The sequence below is a fragment of the Antennarius striatus genome, chromosome 18, assembly GCF_040054535.1.
Source record: "Antennarius striatus isolate MH-2024 chromosome 18, ASM4005453v1, whole genome shotgun sequence".
NCBI classification, from domain to species: Eukaryota; Metazoa; Chordata; class Actinopteri; order Lophiiformes; family Antennariidae; genus Antennarius; species Antennarius striatus.
The window spans coordinates 3,795,602-3,820,511 of record NC_090793.1 but is presented as its reverse complement, the minus strand read 5'-3'; the positions used below and the strand labels follow the sequence as shown (position 1 = coordinate 3,820,511).

The 24,910-nt window shown below is 43.8% G+C and overlaps 1 protein-coding gene across 5 annotated transcripts in view; it reads right to left on the bottom strand.

Moving 5' to 3' along the window:
* The window catches only part of LOC137612326 (SPRY domain-containing SOCS box protein 4-like), a 44,984-nt gene extending 20,525 nt beyond the window's left edge, over nt 1-24,459 (bottom strand). For 2 of the 5 annotated variants that reach the window (XM_068340802.1, XM_068340803.1), the window contains exon 1: nt 7,325-7,858. The gene's annotated coding sequence lies outside the window, so the exon portion shown is untranslated. Of the gene's footprint in view, nt 1-7,324; nt 7,859-24,252 lie in introns of those variants that run through there. The other 3 variants (XM_068340804.1, XM_068340806.1, XM_068340805.1) reach the window with 3 other exon arrangements.
* Nucleotides 24,460-24,910: the final 451 nt, after the last annotated feature.

Below are 24,910 nucleotides of genomic sequence, written 5' to 3'. Positions count from 1 at the left end.
TTTTAGTTTCACTTTCATTCAGTTTAAATCTTTTCTTGGATGTAGTTAATGACAAACTATAAGCAACATAATTTATGTTTATGTACATCTAGCATGATTACTTTAAAATAAATGTTTATTTGAAAGATGTTTCTATGCTTTTTGTTGTCAAATGTGTACGTATAAATATGTAACAAGTTTTTATTTTACTCAAACAGATGGTTGTTATCTTGAACACCATATTTAGATGCAGTTGGGACGTTAAACCCTGACGCAGGTCTCTCTTCCAGTAACAGCTGTCGACTCTTCCTGTCGGTTCCTCTGTCAGACGTGGAAGTCAATGAAACCCGTCTGTCTCATCTATCTGCTTCTATCTGAGCTAAGCCACCAACAGTCTGACATCATCAGCATATATAAAAACCAGAAATAAAAAAAGACAGACGGGATTAAACCCGGTTAGACTGTTGACTAATGAGGACTGACAACGTTAGCCAGTTGACCAAATAAGAACCTGCATGAGGCTGTACAGACAACAACAACGACGAGTTGAAAAACACATTTTCACAAACTTTAAAATATAAAGTTGACACATTTTTGTTCAAAAGACTGATGACACACCTGGTGTCAGTCAATGAACCAGAAAGTGAGGTCACGGTATAATTCATGTCTCTCTCTCTGTCTCTATTTCTGTCTCTCGTGCTGTGAATGAGGTCATGGCAGCTGGCAGCCAATGTGTGCCAGCCCTCATGCTCCTGCAGCGTGAGAGGGTTCAGCGCTCGGACACACACGCACATGCGTGTGCACATGCACACACACACACACAAACACACACACACACAACACACACACACACACACACACACACACAGCTGTCTGAATGTGTGTCATCCTGGCTGGCAGGTGGGTTAAAGCTTGACATTGCATGTAATATTCCAGTCATCTCTGCCAAACTTCACCAAAAGAAAACACAGTTTAACACTGTAAGTTTTCAGTGTGTGTGTGTGTGTGTGTGTGTGTGTGTGTGTGTGTGTGTGTGTGTGTGTGTGCGCGCGTCCCAACATGTGACAGTCTGGTGTTTTGGGCTGTCACCACAGACACTCTTGATCCCTGACCCCCTGTCTTGGTGGGAGCCACCGGCTACTAGCCCCTCTGGAGGCTGGTGGTGGGCTGACGCAGCGTCTGCTACTGCGAATAGCAGCAACATGTTTCAGCCATCTGTTGTTTACTTTCCCTTCGTCTTCCTCCAGCTCGGTTTTCTTCTACAGCCAACTCCTTTAGGAGCGACCACACTCATTAGCCCAGCTTCGTACTGTACTTTCAGCTGGGTCAGACAAACAAAGAGGGATCTCATGCTGCACAGACACGTTCTACAATGACATTTATGTCATTATATATGCATATGTTGATTATTATATGCTTTACCTTCACGTTATGTCAATGTTGATGTTCTTACAGCTCCAGATGCTATGCTAAAGCGTGAACTAGCAGTGTGCGCTCCACCGTGGGATCAACTGAAGATTAATCTGTCTTCCTGCTATCTGGAAACTTTCTTGACACTCGACAGATAATTTGTACGACCGCATCACAGATGGTGAATGTTAGCACTTTTTTAACAGTTGATCTTTAAAAAAGGGTTTGAAAAATATCTCATTAAACCTCAGATTCCAGCAATCAAGCTGTATAAATGTTTTACTTTTGTTTCTTATCCTGGTTTTGTTCCATTTTAAAATAAATCCCAATCTTTATCAGTTTTAATGAGAATGCTGCGTGCTTATTGGCTAGAAAATGTCACCTGACTGTCCATAAGGAAGGATGTGATTAGATCATAATGGAGTTTCAATTTTAATTTCTGTGTGAATTCTTCTTTTAAAAAGAAACCGAACCTAGTCTGGCATTACTTTTAGACAGATTACAGATTCTGAAAATAATTGTTCGGTGTGGTGAATTTGCTGACTAATGGTTTCATCTGAACTGTGATTTGCAGCATCATTGTCACTTTGCAAATATTAAATGACAACAGTGTCTTTGACTGGAGGTGGATGACTGGAGGCCATAAATTAGCAGGTGCACACATGGTGTGTGGGCCGGCTTCATCTGACTTCTCCTGCTGCACCATTAATGCGCTGCGCTCACTAAAAAGCGTGTGTGTGTGTGTGTGTGTGTGCGTGCGTGTGCGTGTGTGTGTGTGCGTGTGTGTGTGTGTGTGTGTGTGTGTGTGTGTGAAATGCACATTTGTGTTCCTCAGATTGTGTTTTTGACTTTAAAACAATGAGGGAACAGCTGAGGAGCCTCTCATTCACGCACCACCACCACCCTCAGGCCAGAAATCACATCCCTCCCCCAAAAGGATCCAAAGCGTTCTGTTCATCGTTTAAATCAGAACTTTTCAAGCTGGTGATGAAAACTGTACGATGTGTTTTTTGGAGAGGGGTCAGTCGGGGACACTCAGTGCCCTACGAGTCCACAAGTGATGAAGATTAACGGTTACACAATCATTTAGCACATGTTCATGTTCCACTCAGTCACATCCAGTCAAATGATCATGGAGGTTTTAGAGATAACCTGAAGGGATGTTTTGAGAGCAAAAGGAGAGGATAGAGATTTCTCTTTTCAACATTCCGGTCAAGCCTTCAGCCAGTTAGCGTAGCAAAACGACGGGAAACGGTGTCAGCAGCTCGCCTGGCACTGTCTGATACTGACATCTTTATCAACTCTCAGTAATAGCAGTAAATAAAGATGTCAAACCATTCCTTTAAGGAATTTAAGAGCCCCTTGGAGTGATAACAGCTGATCCAAGGTGACGCAACAAGACCCACATGGAGGTTTTATGTCTTTTTCTGATCAGTTTTATGAGATTTTCTTAACCAAATTAGTCCAGTGTATTTTGATTTGAGTGAGTTTACGCAAAAATTGTCCAGCGGTTCACAAGTTGGTCCAGATTTTACTTTCAACGGGGAAACCAAATTGATTCCGTCCTTCTCTTATTAACAGGTTTACAAACCCTTGTTTTAATGTATTGTACTGCAATGCACTTTTCACATTACGTAACCAGTCTTAAGTCAGCCTGACTTTATCCGAACCTTAACTGTCACACCAGATTACAGCGACTTTGCCTCATTCCTCTGACGTCTGAAATGTGAATCACAAAAGGGTCACTTCTTCCACTTTCCCCTGCTTGGGGTGGGGTGGGGGGGTGGACATTTGGGTACCACTTGTGTGTAAAATGGAGTTCCCATGAAAGCACACATACACACACATTTATATAAAGCCTGTTCGTAGCAACAGCTGTAGCCGCTAGATTAAACAAACTACCAGCCTCTCTACATTACTGACATTCATTCCCACTGAGGGAATCCCTGGGTAGCTGAATATGCAGGAGCGAGTAAAGCGAACCATCTGGCTCTTTACAGGACATCAAAATACCGACTCCAAACTTTAAACACATTATGCAGCAGAGACGCACCCACACCGACTCCCTGGACTTATTAGGCAGCAGCACAAAGACATATAGCCTCTCTTTCATCACTGTCTCTCTCTGTAGGAGTGACTTTTTTTTTTTTTGCTTCCTTTTTTAACCACCTTTCTGTCCTTTCTACTCGATTTGTTCATCCCTCCTCCTCCATCCATTCGTCTCCCCGGCTTGTCTGTCTTTCTCTGTCTCTCCACCTTTTACTCCAGCAGTAAATCTAGGGAAGCTGCTGCAGAGGCAGCACCTCATCCATCGGTTTTAAACGTCTACGTCCACCGTGTGATGATTCATGCAAGCTCAGCATGCCGTTAAAGCAGGATCTGCAAAAATACCAAACCCATGCAGATTCGCACGCAGTTACACACTAGTGTCGACGTTCACTGACAGGCACAGAAAGATTCACACCAGGATGAAATTGACTATTCCTGTACTCTGGCCGGAATGACCTTCATGCAGCTGATGGTACATCACTTTTCTGTCTCTTCCTTCTTCTGTTAACATCTGAAGAACGGCAGCACAATCCTGGAAAAACTCACAATGGAATAAATATAATAATAAATATAATTAATTATATAAACTATTCATTCATGCATTCATTCATTCATCTTCTGCCGCTTCATCCGCCGTGGCGGGTCACGGGGGGCTGGAGCCTACTTCAGCTGGCATAGGGCGTGAGGCGGGGGACACTCCGGGCATGACGCCAGTGTGCCGCTGAGTCGCACACAAAGATGGACAACCATGCACACACACTCACTCCTACGGGCAATTTGGGAACGGCCAATCAACCTGAAGCACATGCTTTTGGAGGTGGGAGGATGTTTAAATATGATTGGGTTAAAATATGCAAATTAATCTAACAAAATATGCAATAAAATAAAATATATGTGATTAAATATAATAAAATATAGAATACTGTATACAGAAAGATTTAATAATTAATATATGTGTGATTATATATTATAATAATATGTAGTTTATATACAGTACATTTGTTTTGACATCTTGAAATCTATTGGTGCCCTAAAGGGAGTCAGTGATTGAGCACTCCTTCACAAAACCTATTCATCTCTGTCACACACACACATGGATACACACAGGGAAACACATGGATACACACATGGACACACACACACACACACACACACACACACACACACACACACACACACAGGGGGAGGGCCCTGGCAGTGCCATCCATACAGCTCCCTGGGGTAGCAGTAGATTCAGGTGGACTCACTACCCCAGCATTAATGAAACTGAATCAATGTGAACATGACGCACCGACGCTGCCTCCGTCGTTTAACATTTGGAGCGCTTGCACAAGAGTGTGATGAAATGTGTCACGCCCACACGGGTCTAACGCAAGCCCAGAATTTCCTTTTTGTAAAAAAAATAAAAAAGCGCCATGATTAAGTGATAATCACATTTTTCATCTATTATGTGTTCAGGAGCAAATTTGATTTGTTTGTAATAAAGTTTGGTGAGCTGATAGCTCTCTTTCTAGCTTCTATAAGTGCATGGATCAGCGCAAACGCTAGCACTAGCGCTACAGATGGTCGGGGACAGCATTGCTACAGACTGAAACAACTCAAAAGCAAACAATAAAAGTAGAAAATCCAGAACAAATAAAACCCTAAATCTTTTTTGTTGCTTATTTTTTAGTTAACAAGTTTATGCTAGCAGGTACGCGACACAGAAATACAATAATCCCTCGTGCATTCGCACATCAACACGAACAACTTCACATCATCGCGGATTCTTAGTAGGTAGTCACGAGAGGTAGGTAGTCTCTGAACACAGTGTACTTTTGTCAGACACAAGAGTGCTTCAAACGGCCAATCAGAGTGTGGGAAAAGGTAATATAGATAGAAGGTGGTTTAATATCAGTATGGAGAGGGTTCATAAGCATTTAAATTACAGTAAATAATAAGATAGTTTGTTGCTATCTCGCTGAATTCGTTATTCGCGTGTGGTTCCTGGAACGCATTAACCGCGAGTAACGAGGGATAACTGTACTGTGAGCGAAACAGGCCAACTAGGGACAGGAATTTCAAGCAATTTCAATATTGATTAACAATTGCCATTTAATATTCAACATTCTTTAGCTACTATCTTTTAGATGAGTCGTTGTTTATTCTGCACAGCTAACATCAAAGTTAGCTTTTCTGCTAACATATTTAACCATCTGCTAGCTACTGAACTATGGAAGGACCTCTTTCTTCAAAGGAGTCCACCTGATATGTTCGTCTCTTCATGTTTCTATGGATCGCCTCGCTCGTTCTTCTTCATCACCATTAATCGCGGTTGTAAACAGCCTGCAGGTGTATTACTGCCACCTACTGGTGGGGCATGGAATCACAACCAAGGGCCGTCAAAAAATAAGAAAAATTTTTTTATGACAAAATCAAAATCATGCACGCTAATTACACATTTAGAATGTTATTAATAGATGAGTATTTTAAAATCAATACCCGTTCCTGGTGTTAATTCAATCATTGATGACCTAAGCTTATGACTGAAAGCCTGTGTCATTTCCTGTCAATGAAGACATCACAGATCCAATTTAAGGTACTTTGGTAACTTGATAAAATCACAAAACAGAAGTATTTAAAAATTTATCTTTATGATACACACACACACACACACACACACACACACACACACACACACACACACACACACACACACACACACACACACACAACTGGGGTAATTGACTCTCACTATAGGGTGAAACAGCTTTGTGGAACAAAGGCTAGTGTGCCAGGACATTTAACACAAGGACTTACATCCACACAAGTATGAACACACACACAAACACACGCGCACGCACGCACGCACGCACACACACACACACACACACGCGGGTGCGATTGGGGTAATTGTCTCTCTCACTAGGGTGAAACTGCTCGGAACAAAGGGTACTGTGCCAGGACATTTAACAGGGGGACTTACAGTACATTCACACAAATTTGAACACACACACACACACACACACACACACACACCTATACACACACAGTTTTCAAATTCCAACCAGAAAAAGACAGAAAAGACGATGCAGAAATTGCACTGCCTATAGAAAAACAGGTAGAGGTTGCGGTGGAGAGCAGCCGTATAGATTTGGCAGAAATAAAGAGAACACAAACAATGTAAGAGATTGACAGAGAGAGACACAGAGGTCAGCAGCTGACAAAACAGAAGATAAGTCAGAGAGGAACGCTGCTATTGCCGTGTCCCGGGATGAACCACACAAACACACTTTAGATACCAGCAAACCTGTGAGGAACGTTTCTACAGGCGCTGCAGAGGCGCTTCAGATTAAAGGAGATTGGAGCATATAGACAAACAGAGCGTTTAAAAATAGAAAGCAACATCTATCCTATTATTGTGTGTGAGCGGGGGAAAGCCTGGGGTCGCTTATCCCACAACTCAACAACGCTCTATCTCTACCCAACAAAAGCACACACACACACACACACACACACACACACTCAGGGGTATCCCTGCTGGCCAGCTGGGGCCTCCAGACCATTAAGAGAATTAAAGTCAACACAAGATAAGAGCGGGGGAGCGAGGGATGGAGGGAGGCTGAGTGCCCGGTAGCATCCACAGGAGAAAACACTGAGTATATACTTAAAGGTTAACAGCAGTGTGTGTGTGTGTGTGTGTGTGTGTGTGTGTGTGTGTGTGTGTGTGTGTGTGTGTGTGTGTGTGTGTGTGTGTGTGTGTGTGTGTGTGTGTGTGTGTGTGTGTGTGTGTGTGTGTGTGTGTGTGTGTGTGTGTGTGTGTGCTCATCTGGAATACAGGAGGAGGGTGAAAACCTGACTTCACTTACAGAAGCTCGTACAGAGAGACAACACATCAGCTACTTACAGGAAAAATCCAGCGGTTCTCTTGTTCTGCCGTTCACTTCTTGTCCAGATCGGATCTCAAGTCCTCCAGCCCACTGCCAGCAGACCGCGAAAGAGAGAGAATACCCTACCAGATGGGAGGAAGAAGACATCAGCAGCCGGCAAGTCTGGCTGAGAGAGAATGAGAGAGACTCCCTCTGTCCTCCGAGGGCTGCCCACCTCTCCCTCCACCTCCCTCCCTTGTTCCCTCCCTCTATCCCTTCCCTGGAGCTTATCTGTCCTGAGGCTATCAGTTCTTCCTCACCCCCCTCCACCAACACCAACACCATCACCTCCTCCCCCCAAAAACACCCCTTCTCCAACTCTAAAGAGTGTTTCCACGACAGTGCCGTCACAATGTCCTCCACAGAGTATTTCTCAGCCCACTCCAGTTTCAGTTCCACTTCAGTCTTTCCGAGACAGAGATGAAGGGCTGAAAGTCGATCCCCTGACAACAAGCAGAGCAGCAGGCAGCTGAGAGAAACACCCAGTTCACCTCCTTCCCTCCCTCCCTCCCTCCCTCCCTCCCTCTTTCTTTCCCTCCCCCTTCCTGACTCCTAGAGCTCTCACCAAGCAAACCAACCCCCACCTCTACGTCAGACAAAGACTCCCAGGTAGACGCAAACACACAGCCTACACGTGTGCAGGTAGAGTTCTGAAACTACACGTGTAAAGAGTCCTTACAGAACGCTGTAGGATAAATACTCTTTCCCTGAACTGTTCAATGGAGGTGAGAACCAGTGTTCTGTTCTACTGCCCTCTGGTCCCTCCTGTCATCACCACAAGTACGGTATTTGCCAACCTTCCTGCAGAACTTGGCTCCAAAATGATGTAATGACTCGTCTATTTGACAGCGCTTAGTTGTTGCGGCACCATCGTTCAGTCAGAAAGACAGGGAAGTCAAGCGAGCGTGATCGCTGCTGATACCAAATAGCTGGAACATGGAAGAAAAAGTCAAGAGTCCAGAGATTTAAAGATCAGTTTGCCCTCTGAGGTGACAGCAGAGACAGTAAATATAATTCTCCTATATAATCCATTTAAACACCTTTGTTCTGTTGGGTTTCTCTGTCTGTAAAAGTACTTTGAAATGTCTGCTGATGTGATTAAACGCTTTACAAATAAAAGCTGATTGATGGATTGATTGACCTTTGTAGACTTAAAACTAATTGATTTGGTCTTAAAGTGAATTCTGTCCTTTTGACCCTTGACTGATGTACGACTTCAGTTGCTCAGCGGTTTGAGGACTCTTCCTTCTTGGTGATTAATAGTGTGTCACCAATTTCCAATTGGGGGGGTGGTAAGTCCAGTCTGCTAGACAGACCACTTTGGTGGCTTCATTGTCTTCTGGAATAGAAGCGCCTCTGAAAAACACATCTTCCTGCCATCATTCAGGAATAACGGAGCCTTCACAGATTCACAGGTTGCCCTTAGGCACCAAACCATCTTGTCCAAATAGTGAAAAATACCAACTTTGTCGACTAAGAAAAGTTGAACTGCTGGACCCTTATTTCACACAGATTTGATGTGAACTTCCCCCAATCTTTGCTTGTGAATGTCCGAGTCCTTCAGAGATGATCCTAAGGAGATTTATCAATGATCATGATCACCAATATCTACACCTATGAACCTTTGTACCCATGGAATGGTTCAATCAGCTGTTTTGGAGGTCTTTTGTTCCTGACTCTATTGTGTTGACAGCATAAAATTCCGAATGAGGAAATTTATCTTAATCTGATTCACGTTTGACAGAGTATCCATAGATTTTTTTTTTTAAATCGAACAATTCCTCCATCTTTTTTTTCTTTCACTGTTAGGACTTTGCCCCTCAGATTGAGTTAACGCTTATGCAGGAGTGTGAGAGAGTGTATGCAAGCATATGCATCACTACTTATGCAGAGTACAGTGTACACAGTCACGCCGGACTGACGCCCAGCCGGCTCACTTCCTGTGTAGACTTCCTTTTCCCAGGATTGCAGTGACCACCAGGGAACCAGACTCATCATAACACTACTCTCCCCCTATCGCTATATCATTACTGAACTCTTACATCACATCTGCACTTCAAAATCTAATTTACTTGAGCTGTCTGCGGGAAAGTGGTACAGAACCATTAAAATGTTCACAGAGACATACACCGTCACACAAAACGCACACGCACACAACCCGGTATATTTACCTTGGAGTTCATGCACCAAACGGCAGCCTAGCAGTTATTCTAGACACCAGCCAATGTAGGTCAATGGTTTTGAATGTAAGCAGTCACTGTGGGCTTAACAAAATACACACAGGTAGGGTTTGGAGGAGGGGGCTTTGAAGCAGGGCCACAAATCTGGTGAGGAATCTGAGACTCTGTTCCTGCAAAAGTCGTGTTGCCACGAGGTCAGACCTGGTTTAAAAGTTTGGTGTCATATTTTACCCTGTAAAATTATGATTTTTGTCCATATTTAAAGAAATTGTGTGGAGGGGAAAATTGTTATAATCCTAACACTCCTATTGTCTAATCCACATCAATTCTTAGACCATTTAAACTTTCTTCCCACCATCCCAGAAAAGGATGGTGAATATCTTGATATATAAAAACACAAGAGATGCAGCCTCACAACACCACTGATAGTGACGGATCGGTTGTGAAGACAGCGAGCCCATTCTCAAGTTGGACTTCGGAGAATATTGAGACTGGGCTCATTAGTTCTCTGCTGCTAATTTATAGTTTAATTTGCATGTAAAGTACAAGCCCACAATCTCAGCCCCGCCTAATGTTGATGGATTAGAGGCTTTTTGGGGTTTTAGTTTTGGGTAGCTTTGCTTCGAATGAGTGATCCCCAAAATTGATTGAATTGACTTTGCACTGACTTATGCAAAATACAAGTAAGACCAAAAATCAGCAGACAGAACTAAACTGCTCCAGTAGATTTCTGGGCGCTTTTATTGCAGCCTGCAAACCTTTTGTCTGACTTGCGCCGCCGGTCCACCAGGCCCCATCCTGAATACATGTGATGGCAAATCAGCACCGAAGTAATTTCTTTCCCAGTTTTTGCCCATTGTGCTGTCAAATAAAGGGCTTTGGATTCACTTCTACACTCCTGAGCATGAAACCAGATACACTTTGACATTAAATCTTCCAACAGAGAAATTAGCCTGGAGTACATCCCCCCATCTTCTCTTTGAGACTCCTGCCGTAAATTGGCCCCTGATTTTCTGCCTCAAGGCACATTCACACTTAAGGGACCCCATGGGGTCTGGGGAATATGTGTGTGTGTGGGTGTGTGTGTGTGTGTGTGTGTGTGAGTTAATCTGCAGGACAATGGGGGCTCTGTCCTCGCCACACACACACACACACTCAAAATACGTACTAGAGGCCTCACAGCTGAGCAGCTTACCTACAATAGAAGCTGAAAGTGTGTGTGCACGTGGGTTCACCCTGTGGGTGTGTGTGTGTGTGTGTGTGTGTTTGTGTGTGTGCATGTGCGTGCCTCCTCCTGCCAACACACGTGTCAAACACAAAGCCCTCCAACTGTCCACATGGCCCAAGGGAGAAGGATGGACAAAGGGACAGATAGATGGATGGATGAACGGATGGCCGGAGAGAACATGGAGTCCAGAAGAAAGGAAGTGGGAGGAACGAGGGATTTGAAGCGTGCCGTCTGGAGAGAAAGATGAGGTGAAAAAAAAAGTAACGGTGGATGTAGGATCACTCGCACAGACGGTTATGCAGAAGAGGAGCGGATTGAGGTAATAGTGAGAGGAGGACACCGTTCTCTCATATGCATCCAGTCCAACATTTACTATTGTTATACTTAGGAAAATATAACAAACTACATTACAAGGAAAGAAATTATTAGAGTATGTGTGTTTGCAGTTTTTTCATTCGATCATGATCAAGTGTTCAAGTACATTATTTAAAGAACAAGTACAGAGAACAATCACTAACTTTATGTTCGATGTTGTGGAAATGACCAAGTTGGCATTGAGACACCTTGGTCCAGAGAAGGGAACTCTTTGAAGGCAGTTTTTATTACGTTTGGACTGAGACCGGCTGGCTGTAGCTTCACGTTTGGACCACATACACAAAGGACAAATCTTTAAGGTTCAAAGTTTAATTATGAAGGTTTTGATATTTATTTGTAACTGTCTACTTAAGTTGGAGATCTGGACAATACCATAACACAGTGATCCCCAAACTACGGCCCGCGGGCCGAATGCGGCCCGCCTCCACATTTGGCACGGCCCACTAAACAGTAACAGGAAAACACCGTGGTTATTATCTATTTAATAAATAGTGTTATTTATTTTATTAATAGTGTTATTATTTATTTCATGACTTTTTTTCTGTTAAGATCCCGGAAAGGTTTATTAATATTTGGTTATGTGTAGCTTTCTGGAAGACAATTAATGTTTACATTGGGCATCCCTGCGATCGTCACAGTTTTTCTGTTACCAACTGACCCCGGCCCCCCATCAGAGAAGGGAAAAGTTACGTAGCCCTTACAGGAAAAGGTTTGGAGACCAATTCTCTAACATACTGTATTAAGATAATCAAAACCAAATACAATCTTCATTCCAACCTCCAAACTAAACACTTGTATGTCTTGTATGCAATACTTACTCGCTATAGCAATGTTCATTGACACAGAATAGCGGCGCTGCTTTCCCTCTGACGCGTCAATACAGACGCTGGTTATGTGCGTGCAGCGGGTAGGCAGTCATTTAGCTCGGCTGCACAATCAATGACTGCAAATGAAGCCGGCAGGAGGGACAGACAGCGACGCGTTGCTTTCATTTCTGTGTCTGCTTGTGCGACACGAGCTCTGATGTCCTGTTTAATGACAGGTAAAGTTCTCTCCGTGAGTCACAGTCTTGAGTCTGAACACTGCTTTCTGGGGCTTCTTGGTTACCCTGTCATCAGATGTCTGCGCCTCGTTCTCTTCACAATACAGCTTTAAAAAAAAGCCATCTTTCACCAACGCACACGACTGAGAAAGTTTTCATCCCATCCTAATGGCTCAGGTTGTTTCTATTAAAGTTCTATCAGTTCAAGCAAAATGACAAGAAACCAGAGATCACATGACAACCGTACATCAGCTTCCTGTCACACTCTGAGTCAAAGAGAACAGTCTCTGCTGTTGATCATCAGTTTAATTTCTGTCTTCCATCACGTTATATCTTCTTCTCTGGCCTCTTCCTCTCCTTTTCATCTCTTCCCTTCTCTGTCCATCAATCAATCTGGCCCCTCCCTGCCCACCCCCCCTTATCTTTAACATCTGCCAATGTGATTCTGTCGCTGCTGACCTCTCGCTGCCACATGCCGAGTCGTCTTCTCAGAGTCCCACCGAGGCCCTAAATCAGAGCTGTGGACACAGATACGCCAGCCTGTGATGGGGTGGGGCGGGGGGGGTGTCTCCCACCCACTGAGAGTGAGACGACCTCTCCAACTCCAACTCATCTATTGGCTACTTCGCATGAAAGCATTGCTGTTCGGGTGGGAGTATAAAATGAACTCCGGGATCAATGTGGATTAAAATGAACACCGTTCCGACCGCTGCTGCTCTCCTGAGAGAAGGGAAAGTATTTAGAGCTGTTTTGAAGAGAGAAAGGCTGGACAGACGTCTTTCTGACGGGGAACTTTACCCAGTGTTCTGTCTACAGGCACACAGGTGTCTGTCCAGACTAGAACCGAAGGAACCGGGTCCAGTTAGACGAGATGTACAGCTGCTGAGTCATCAGGACTGAAACATTACACAACAATGTCGACACGCGTTTATTCACTGACCGATCTTTCTTCCAGGCGTGTTGAACTCATTCAGCCTGTAGGAACCGGCAGCATTTAAATTTCCCATCACTTCAAAGCTCCTTATATTTCATTTGCTTCCAAGCCTGCTGTGCCAAGACATCCACTTAGGGAGTGTAACATGAGCCTTTGTCACACAGGATGGCACGCACTCTGCTCTGCTGTTACACTATATGATGATGATGCTCTATCTTACATTCAAACGCGATGCTAGTTTTGTCTCTTTTGCTAAGTTGCCAGTTCTGCATCTCGCGTCAACATGGCTAAACTTTATTCATGACAGTCGTTCCTGTATTTTCTATATATATTTAGCTTTTAGGTTGACAATAATATCATTTTATACATTCCAATAAGGATTATTTATTCATTTATATTGACAATGAGCTCATTTTGCATCATTTTAATACGAACGCAAAAGCAAAAGAAAAATGACAATATAACAAAAACATATATTTTGTCACACACACACACACACGTTGCACATGGTGGGACTTAGCAGGTTAAAATGACACGTGAGAGATGGCAGTCGGGTCAAATGGAGCAGCATTCCGGTTCAGGTCGGCACGGCGACCGGTTCTCCGTCCATCCGAGCGGCTTACGGCAGCTCGGTTTCCTCTGGGCGGAGCTGCCACAGTAATAGACTTTACTTTGGGATTAGCGGCTCTCTGACGGTGTCACTCTCAGTCTGTCCATCTCTGTCCTCACCCTCCCCAACACACAGACACACACACACACGCACACACACACACCCTCAGCCTCTGATTCACTCTGCTTCACGCAGCAGTGGTGTCCTACTGACACAGGGTCACGCTACGGCCTTCGGTTTATATCATTTTGTTTCTGATAAATCACATTTTCCCAGCAGTCTGGTGGTGCAGACGTCCTCTAGTTGGTTATAATACAGGCTCGTCGTCGACGTAACTTCAACACAGCGGTGGAAGAACGCCGCTCCAGTTTGTGCTTTTAGTTAGAGTTAGCAACCAAAAGAAAGCGTCTCACGCTTTCAAACAAATGTTCGGAAAGGTCGACCCGCTGACAAAAAAAAGAAAAAACAAACCTCATTATACATCGACCTTATCGGAAACACCCTTATACAGTATACCAAGCAATTTAATGTTGCCATGACGACTACAGAAGTACAGAGGAGGCGTCACACACACACACACACATGCACAGACAGACAGGTTGTGCAGGTGAGAGGTTTCGGTCGGATGTAGGCCAACGCCGGGGAGGTCTCCTCTGTAAGCACGAGAGCCAAATATAGGAACAGAATAATGAAGCTATCATCATCCGCCGTATCGTTTCCATAACCCCACCCCCCAGCCCCCCAGAGGCCCACCTCCCCTCCCCATCCCCCACTTTCCTCCTGAAAGGACCAAATATTTCCCTGGAGCCATTCTCCAGCATAAAAGAGGTTAAGGTTGGACATATTGCAGCAGATATTTTCGATTATGTGACGGCGGCCTCAATAAAAAAATAAAAAAAAGATAAATAAAAATTTCACAGCGACTGGCAGGATATTGTCTGATTTCCTCGCCTCCAGAATCCACCTGTCTGTTAAAAACGGATCCAGATCGAATCAGTCGAGAGTCAAACGCAGCAGCCATATTTTGACGGAGGGACTATTTACGCTGAAACAATTTCCCATTTCCCACTCTGACCAACCCCCCCCCCCCCCATGACGCATTCCTGCTGACATCTCCACCCCCGTTATGACCCCCAGCATCCACCTGTAGGCTCTGGTTAAAGGTGTCGCTCATCACTCCCCCCTTTGCATCTGTGTAAACAGATCTATGGGTAGTGATGATGACAAACCCGATGAATTTTCTGAATTGTCTGGTCTTCCGGTGTCACACACACACACACACACACACACACACACACACACACACACACACACACACACACACACACACACTGTGTGTTTGTTGGTGTGTGGAGCCTCTCCTGTGTCACAGCCACCTCCTGTTCCTTTGACTAATTCAACACGACCTCTCAGATCCGTTACCGACTCAGCCAAGAGGACGAAACCCCCCCACCCCCCCGGATGCAAGACGACGCCGTGCGTCCCGCGCCGCAACTCGACACGTGGCAGCGAAGGGTCGAGCGTTTGAACGTCTCGTCCCCATCCGTTCCCATCATCCCTCCGTTTCGACATTCAACAGCAGGACGGTCTGCCGCGTCCTTCGTTTCCTCCTCTCCCTCACACAGAACCTCGCTTAATTAAAAGCAGATATTATCGATTCATTAATTGTACGGTTGTAAGTTCCTGCTGCAATGATGAAGAGGAAGAAGACAATCCGCCGCTGATAACGCAACAAAAAGCATCAGCCAAGAAGAACCGTGAAGCCTGGAGAGAGAATCATCTCTTTTAGTCACAGATGTGGAAGACGGATGAGAGGATGAGGAGGTAAACGTGTGCTGGTCGGATCCAGACGGACTGGATGGATGGCGTTCCTTCCCAGCATGTGTTGGTGGTCTGGTTTCCATTCGGGGCGGCTGCTAAGGCGGCCTGATGAAAGCTCACACATGGCAGCGATGAGACAACCCCATGTCCTGTCGTGACCACAGTGCTCCAACAGCTGGAGAGCATCGCCTCTCAGTTTACCACAGACGCTAAATACCAGCGAGCTAGTTAGCAAAAAGACTTCAGCGGCGTCTGGAGAGGAGTTTCCTGTAACACAAAAACCTTCTTCACACTCAATCTGTCATCTGTCGATGAATCACTCTCTGCAGCAAGTCAAACTATCCTCCGTACATCTGGGTCAAAGACGATTATCGTCCCATTTAGTCTGGATTTCTACAGGATATATTCTGATCCTTCATCTTCTTTTATCATATACGTCACGTGATTTTATATATCTACAAAATAAAAATGTAAAAACAGGATTTGGCGTTCTCCTTTGAGTTACAACTTGCTCCCGTCAAGTCAAGTTCATCAATCAATCAAGAAAAATTAAATGCATGTTTGTACATCTTCATTTCTCTTCTGATAGGTGATCAATACCCAATTTAACCAAATGATAAAACAACATTTGTGCTGTTTTGCCTAGAAATAGGTGAACATAATCATTTTCATTCATTCATTTCTATTCATTTCTAGGTGAACCGCAGTCGATTTCGGTCAATGTGACTATCGATTAGTTTTGCTGCTTGAAAATCTCGTCTCTCATTCGTAGATTTGCTGAAGCGCTACTGAACTCTTCTTCTGTGGTGTCGGTTTTCAGACGCACACCGCCTGCGAAATTCTCTGAAGCACAAATGAAAAATGTTTCACTCTTCTTCCGTTTTCTGTCTCTCTTTCTGTTTCCCCAACAAGCTTCAGCTCTTTTCCAACTCATTTCAATACGAGACTCGTTGAAAATGCAAACTTCTCACCTCCCGGTCTCTTTCTCACCTTCTTTGTTTCTCACACACACACACACACACACACACACACACACACACACACACACACACACACACACACACACAGACACACACACACACACACACGCACATACATGCACACGCACACACGTGATGAACATCAGCAGTGTTTCATCACCAACACTCTCAACATGTTCTGTCACATCTCCTGTTGCCAGGCAACCAGCAGGGCTGCAGCAGGAAGTTGAGCACCGACAGGTATGGAAGCAGAAGCAGCGCTAATGCTAGCAACGAGGCTAACGGCAGGCTAGCTGTCTGGGTGTTAAGCTACATTAGCATGTTTGAGAACACATTCTGCTTTCACGCGGCACTGACTTCCTGTTTTCTGCTTAATGATAAAATGGGTCCAATCAGGTGAGACAGGAGGCGGGGCCTAACAAGGACGTGGCCTAACGAGGACGTGGCTGAAGGTCCTGAAGCCCAGAGGGAAAGCCTTCACACAGGAAGCTGCTGGAAGCGAAATGGAACGCAGCCCAACCAGCAGCCTGAATGACGGATGAACAAACAAAAAACACCAGCTGTAAGCCACGAACAGCTGTGCTATTATCTCCCTGCTCTGTGTATGTGTGTGTGTGTGTGTGTGTGTGTGTGTATGTGTGTGTGTGTGTGTGTGTGTGTGTGTGTGTGTGTGTGTGTGTGTGCGCTGTACCTTTGTTTAGCCTTAAATTACCTTCTCCAAAATTATAGGCTTTTTATCATTTTCTGGCCTTTGTCCCTGACTGTGTGTGTGTGTGTGTGTGTGTGTGCGTGCGTGCGTGCGTGTGTGTGTGTGAGGGTCTGGAGTCCTATCTCCATAATTAGGGCAGTCCTGCACATGGGTCTCCCCTGACACTTACCCTTCCATCCCTAAATATTCATGAGGCTCTAAACGCCTCTGCGAGCTCCGTAATTACGCCAAGAAACCAACGGATTGAGACAAAGAGAGGAACGGTGAGAGAGTGGGCGGCAGAGGAGAAAAGGCTCTCACACTCCTTAAACACAGGCTGTCCCGTAGCATTAACACACAACATCAACAGTGTCGTACGGACCTGCCATCGGTAGGTCGAGGGTCACATGACCCGAGAATGTTACATTCCATTCATGTCATTTACACTGCTGTTTAAATAAAACTAATACCTTCCCTTAACTTTTTATATTTGTCAGTCACTGCAAGGAGAGGTCACTGCTACATGATGCTATATGATGCTACATTATGCTACACGATGTTATATGATGCTCTATGATCCTACACGATGCTATATGATGCTACACGATGCTACATGATGCTACACAATACAACATGATGCTACACGATGTTATATGATGCTCTATGATGCTACACGATGCTACATGATGCTACACGATGCTACACAATACAAAATGATGCTACATTATGCTAAACAATATTAAATGATTGTTATATGATGCTACACAATGCTACGATGCTATATGATGCTACACAATGCTACATGATGTTACACAATGCAACATAATGCTATTTGATGCTACATGTAGCTACATGATGCTACATTATGCTAGACAATGCTAAACAATGCTACATGATGTTATATGATGCTATATGATGCTACACAATGCTACATGATGCTACATGATGCTACACGATGTTACATGATGCTCTATGATGCTACACGATGCTACACAATACAACATGAAGCTACACAATGTTACATGGTGCTACATGATGCTACACGAAGCAACATGATGCTACACGATGCAACATGATGCTACATGATGTTGCATGATGCCACATGATGCCACATGATGCTACATGATGTTACATGATGCTACATGATGCCACATGATGCTACACGATGCTACACGATGCTACACAATACAACATGAAGCTACACAATGTTACATGGTGCTACATGATGCTACACGAAGCAACATGATGCTACACGATGCAACATGTAGCTACATGATGTTGCATGATGCCACATGATGCCACATGATGCAACATGATGTTACATGATGCCACATGATGCCACATGATGCTACATGATGCTACATGTGCTAACAAGTGGGTGTACACGTGTAGCTGGGGGTCATGGAGGATATTCTCGAAAGCTGCGGGAAAAAACTCAACAGTTCAAGGAGCAAAAATCAATAATCTGCTTTCACCGTACTTTTTTTCTTAGTGACTGAAAAACACATTTAGCCAACTCGGAGTTGATATCGAGCAGAGCTGGGCACAAAAACAAACAAAAAAATCGATGTCAGGGGGTCAACTAGTGGTGTTGGCTGGTCAGTGGCTGATTGCAGTGAGAGTTAGAAGCTCTTCCTGCTTTCACTCTATTCATCAGTTCATTATTCATGACTCATCTGAAATGAAACCTTATTATTCTGTGACTGCAGCGGGGCAGAGGTGGAGTTTGGCGTCTATAGGGTCAGACGTCATGACGCCCTGCAGGCGTTTGGACCAATCAGGGAGTGACCAGGTTGCGTTTGTTGAGGAGCAACGAGAACGAGGTGAGTCATGTGTTCACACACACACACACACACACACACACACACACACACACACACACACACACACACACACACACACACACACACACACACACACACACACACACACACACACACACACACACACACACACACACACTGTTTGAGGGCTTATGGATGCTCAAAGTGTTTTCGGCAGACGCAGTTCTCAGCCAACTTGAAGACCAAAGAGTTTCAGTTCTTCCTTTATTTGTTTTTCGTCTCTTTTTCAGCCCAACCTCTGAATACTGATTTGGATGTGATCACCACGGCAACGGTATCAGCTTCAAAGTTTGGAATCATTTGGCTCTTCCCTATTGAGAACAGTACTGTAAAGAGGAATAAAAGAATAATACCGACTACATTCATGCGCATACCTGACTGAACACTGCTCATATCCCACATGCCCCAGAGTTGTGTTTCAAAGTTTATTTGAAAATCTAACCGCTATAGGAAATGTCCTGAGGATTGACCAAAAAAAAGTTTTCACAATGTAAAGCTTGCTTCTTTAAGTTCGTATAACATCAAGAATGAATAAAAGAGGGAATCATTAATCTGTAAAATCACAGGTTTTCACAGATTTTGTCACTTTTTGATGGAGCCCGCCTTTATGTGATGCTCAGTGAAGCTAAGCTAACTAGAGGCTTCCTGTAGATTCATACAGATCATACGTTCTCTACTGTCTTTTAGCAATAATTGAAATAAGAGCATTTAAGAATAAGTAACATAGTTTCTGACAGTATATAAAACTTAGCAATAGATATTATTATTCCCAGCTCAAACTCTATGATCCCTGCAAAAGTGCATCGGTTGGGTTTTCTGCAAGCGCAGCAGGCTGACTGGGCTCGTCTCATTTCTTTTATGACCCGAGGATGAATCTAATATCACACTGAATATTGGTGTGAATGCGATGTGTGGTAAAGTAGGTCTCACAAGGCTGTCTGGTCTATTTTTGGGGGGTCTTATTTGGAGAAGTCGGCCAGGATGCTCTCTGAGAGACGATACGTGAGAAGACTCCGAGAGTCTCTGGCAGGACGTTTTATCCTGTTTTCCCCTTCAGGCAAAAAAATTAAAAAAAATTTAAAATGATGCAACACGTAAGTTGTTCATCCTGGTAGATCACACCATTGCAATTTGCTCACAGTTAAATTAACTTTTTGTTCTCGATAAAACTACATAAACTTGCAGGACGAGGAGAAATGAGCTGAGATGAACGAAGTCAACACCGCTCCCAGATCGGACTGGATAATGAGTCACCGCTGCAATGCTTGTGAAACAACCTGACGTGTGTCACGCAGGGTGACGACAAGATGACAAGCAGTGCAACCTCACCCCCTGAACTGATGAGCAAGCAAAAAAAAAACAAAAACATGAGGAGAACCTCACTCACACACACACACACACACACACACACACACACACACACACACACACACACACACACACACACACACACACACACACACACACACACACACACACACACACACACACACACACACACACACACACACACAGAGCCACTGACATGACATCCTGAATTCATCTCTGCCACTCACTGTTATGACAGGCACCAGGAGGAAATCTGCCCTTATTACATCAGCAGGCACAGCGCAGCGCACACACACACACACACACACACACACACACACACACACACACACACACACACAAATACACAAACACAAAGGTTGTACACCGCATTTAGAAAACAAGCACCTGTCAAGGATGGGAGGAAATATGTCGCCTCCTCGGAGCAGCTGATGTCACTGATGTTGGAGAGCATCGGACCATGAGAGTTCCCTCTGAGGGATGTCTGTGTGTGTGTGTGTGTGTGTGTGTTGTGTGTGTGTGTGTGTGTGTGTGTGTGTGTGTGTGTGTGTGTGTGTGCACGCATGTGTGTGTGTTTCTGTAAGTTCAGCAGTGTATCACTGACTTAACAAAAGGCTGCTGAATATAAATGAATTCCCACTCAATGTTCCAGCCTGAGGTGCTTGAAATCTATCTGTCTGTCTGTCTATCTATCTATACATCTGTCTGTCTGTCTGTCTATTATTTTTGATGCAGTCGAGGTTCTTCAGTGTAAAATTACTCCACAGACACGTAGAATAAATTCTGTCTTTGCTTCATAGATGGAAGGTATTTTTTGTCCACCACAACGAGATCAGGCTTATTTTTGCTTTCTGTCAGAGACGGCGTCTCCAGAGTACGACAAAGTACTTGATATATTTGTGCGTGGCTTCATAAACACATCCAAACGGAAAACAACAACATCAATCATCGCCATTTTAACAATTGGACGGTACAAAAGAAAAAACCCCAGAAAGGACATGCTTCACATCCAGATAAGAGAATCCTTTAATATCAAATGTGTAAAAAACCTGCGTGGTGATAAAGAAAATTATCTTTTTAATAATAACACACATTTATATGTGTTGTTTTTTTCAATCCTCATTTCCATATATATTAGTACAAAATGATTTTGTAATAATATTACTGGGGCTTTATTGTGGAGATAAAGTAAAAAAATAATAATTTAAAAACAAGGATTGACATGAAGAGACAAACTATCACTAAGATTATTGCAACCAAACCGCTGGTCACCCCAAAAAAAAGATTAAACTGAATGCATAATTTTTTAATCTCTGGGAAATTATTGCTGACATTTTACACAAATAACAAAATAATGACCCACAAATGAAAATAACTTGAAAGCATCACGCCCTGCTGCTGCTGGGAGAACAAGAACGACCATTAGAAACATTCCGTCGTCCCGAGAAACAGACGTTAAAAAAAAAAAAACTCATTTAAATTACTCTCAGATCAGGATATTGATGAATTGATGAGCAATAAAAGTGAGTCACCTCCAGGAGACGGCCGTCAGCATTGAATTTATTACTCTGAAATCACTCACGCCTTCCCGCGGGGGTATTTCTTCATCATTAAAACTTCCACTCAGGATTCTCCCAGCCTGTTCAAAATGCCACGCCGTACCTGTTGGGTTTCAGCAGGAGAGGACAGGATGTGATAAGAGTTTCCCTTCCCCTTATCTGAGCCGCAAGCTGAATCCCATCTGCCTCTCTCCTCACGCCGGTCAGTGATGCTGACAATTCGTTGCGAGAAAGTAAGAAAAAAAATATATATAAATGCTGGCAAAATGGAAAAGTCTTTCAACGTGAATGCTCTGCAGGAGTTGTTAAAATCAGTGTTTGCTAAAAGCTTTTTTGACATTTTATCTTCTTCAACTTAATCCCTAACAATGACAATTCAACAATGAAAGCTCTTGTTTGAAGGGAAAGCTTTTAAAAACATTTATCATTTAATGTCACTTTGAAAATGTGCTGCTTTTTTCTTTCTAGACCTATTTGAGAAAACTTTATCTTTTCTTTTATTTTAAGTCTCTAGAGACATCAGGTCTAATATGTAGTGAAGGTTAATTGATTATTCTCTGCATGCAAAGGTTTGGTCAAGTCTGGATACAAAAAAGCTGCCACACCTTCTTGGAGCTCATCCAAAACCCACTAACCCTAACCCACCCATAAAAATACACAAAGATCATGGTGACATCACCGTGTCTACGCCGCCGTGACCTCATTGGATATCCCAGAACAAGAATCCACGTCTCCGACCGACCATCTCTACATCAGCAGTGACCATCAGAACCCGTAATGGACCCCTATGTAGCAGAAATGTCTAAGAAATGGTTGGAGGAATGAAGGATTTCAGCTCAATGACCTCACACGGATGCGGTGTGACATCATCGTGTTCCACTTCCTGGAGGGCGATGATGTCACATAGTGGCGTTTTACGATCTGGCTTAAAACTTTGATTTCTAGCAACTTTTACAATTAAGGCTATCTTAGGTTAGCCCTTGGCATTACTGCTATGGGATTACATTGCTGGGGGATTTCCCATGATGCTTTGAGCTCCTCACTCTCCTTTTCCTTGCATTCATGTCTCTTTAATTCCTGTTACTAACTTGGCGTTTCCCCTGGAGTCTCTGTGCTTCCTCATCCCACAGGTGATGCTGGACTGGGATTGGATGGTGGCCGCCACCCACTGATGACATCATCGTCATTATCACCATTAGAGGTAACATTAAACATTATTCTTATCACTGTGTAACCTTGACAGTCATCATCCTCCACCAATTCCTCCTGTGTGACATCATCAGGAGTCACACCGCTCCATGAGGAGGAGGATTACTGCTCTCCTCCAGATGATGTCAGATCCTGTCAGGATGCCTCATCCCATCCTCTCCTTCACCTCCTCATCCCTCCATCTATCTGCCTGTCGAACATCCATCAGCGGGCAGACTCCACCACCCGCATACACAAGCAATTCTTCTTTTTTTCCAGCCATCATTCGTGAGGAAACCAACTGAGGCTGCGTCTCACACACGTGATGAAGGAGTGACAATCGATCTGCTTTCACCTGCTCTCTCTTTACTTTCCCACCCCCCCCCATCCTTCTCTTCACCCCTTCCCTCCCCTTCTCACCTCTCCTCTGCTCTCCTCTTGCGGTATATCTCTTTCCATCATCTATTTGCCTCCCAGCTCGCACCACCTGCTCTCCATCCTGCATGTCCTTATCACTTCACCCATCTCAGCGGAGGAAATGTCAAAGTGGTGCCACAGAGAGCAAATCTCTCACATCCAAAAGCAGCTTTAAGTAACACTTCCTGTGCAGCTGAAGACTTTTTTACAAACCCCTGATCATTTTAGTTGGTTATTATAAGTTCAGCTTTCTCCTATATGAGGTTCTTTGTAGAATTTGATGCTTCAGGATGTGTGAAGATAAAGAAGGATTGTAAAAGTATATTTCTTTAGCTCTTGTTGAAGAATATTACAGAATTTTAAGATTATTATTATTGTTATTTTTTATTTTTAGATCATATGGTGAATTAGTATCGCATTCCATCCACACTAAGTCCCGCTCATCCTTTCCATCCCGTTATAAGACGACATAAGGCGACACCAGCACGTCAACACAAGTCGGACACACGTCATTCAAACACACGTTCAGGTGCGGTGGGAGTATTGATGACGTATGTTGTGAAGACTTACAAAAAAACAAACACAAACAAACAAACAAAGAAAAAAAACACAAGTGGTGACACCGGAAAAGTTCACCTGTGTTTAGAATTTAGTTTCCGCAGTCAGTCGTCCGGTGTGAATGAGAGCAGTTAGAACTGAGAGTACACACACCTACCGCTAGCACCGGATCATCGGTCAAACACTCAGCGAACACAACCCGTCTCCACTTTCTTCTCGGTTCTTTTTTGACGGAAGTCAAACCGAAGCGAGGGCTCTCTCCGCTGCGGTCTCGTCTCACACGATCCGCCGATCAGGTCACGGTTCCTTTGTTTCTGTTCACAGCAGCCCGATAAATCCGGTCCGAGTCCCGATGCCGAGTGTCCGTTTACTCCGCAAGTCGAGCCCTGATTGGTCGTTTCCACCACAACGCAGCGTTCGGCTCTAACGTTATTGGCTGATTCCCGGATGGTGGATTCAAAGACTATCCGTAATTTAAGAATGTAGTTGTTTTAATTTTTAGAGCAGTGCAATGCGGTCATATCGATTACTGATACAATGATATTAACATTATACTACAGTATTACTTCATAGAATTGAATAATATTGTCAGTATACAGAACATGACTGAATTGGGCGCTAGCCTGTATGACTGTAGTTGTTTCTAAAAATGTGTTTTTATTGTTTTTATCATAGGAACAACAAACAACATATTTTATTAACTATAATTCAATTCTATTGGTTTTTTTATTTTCAGATATTTTATACAGATTTATGTGGTTTTTAGCAGTAATTTTAGTCCTTTCAAATGTTACTTTTATGTTTTAATATT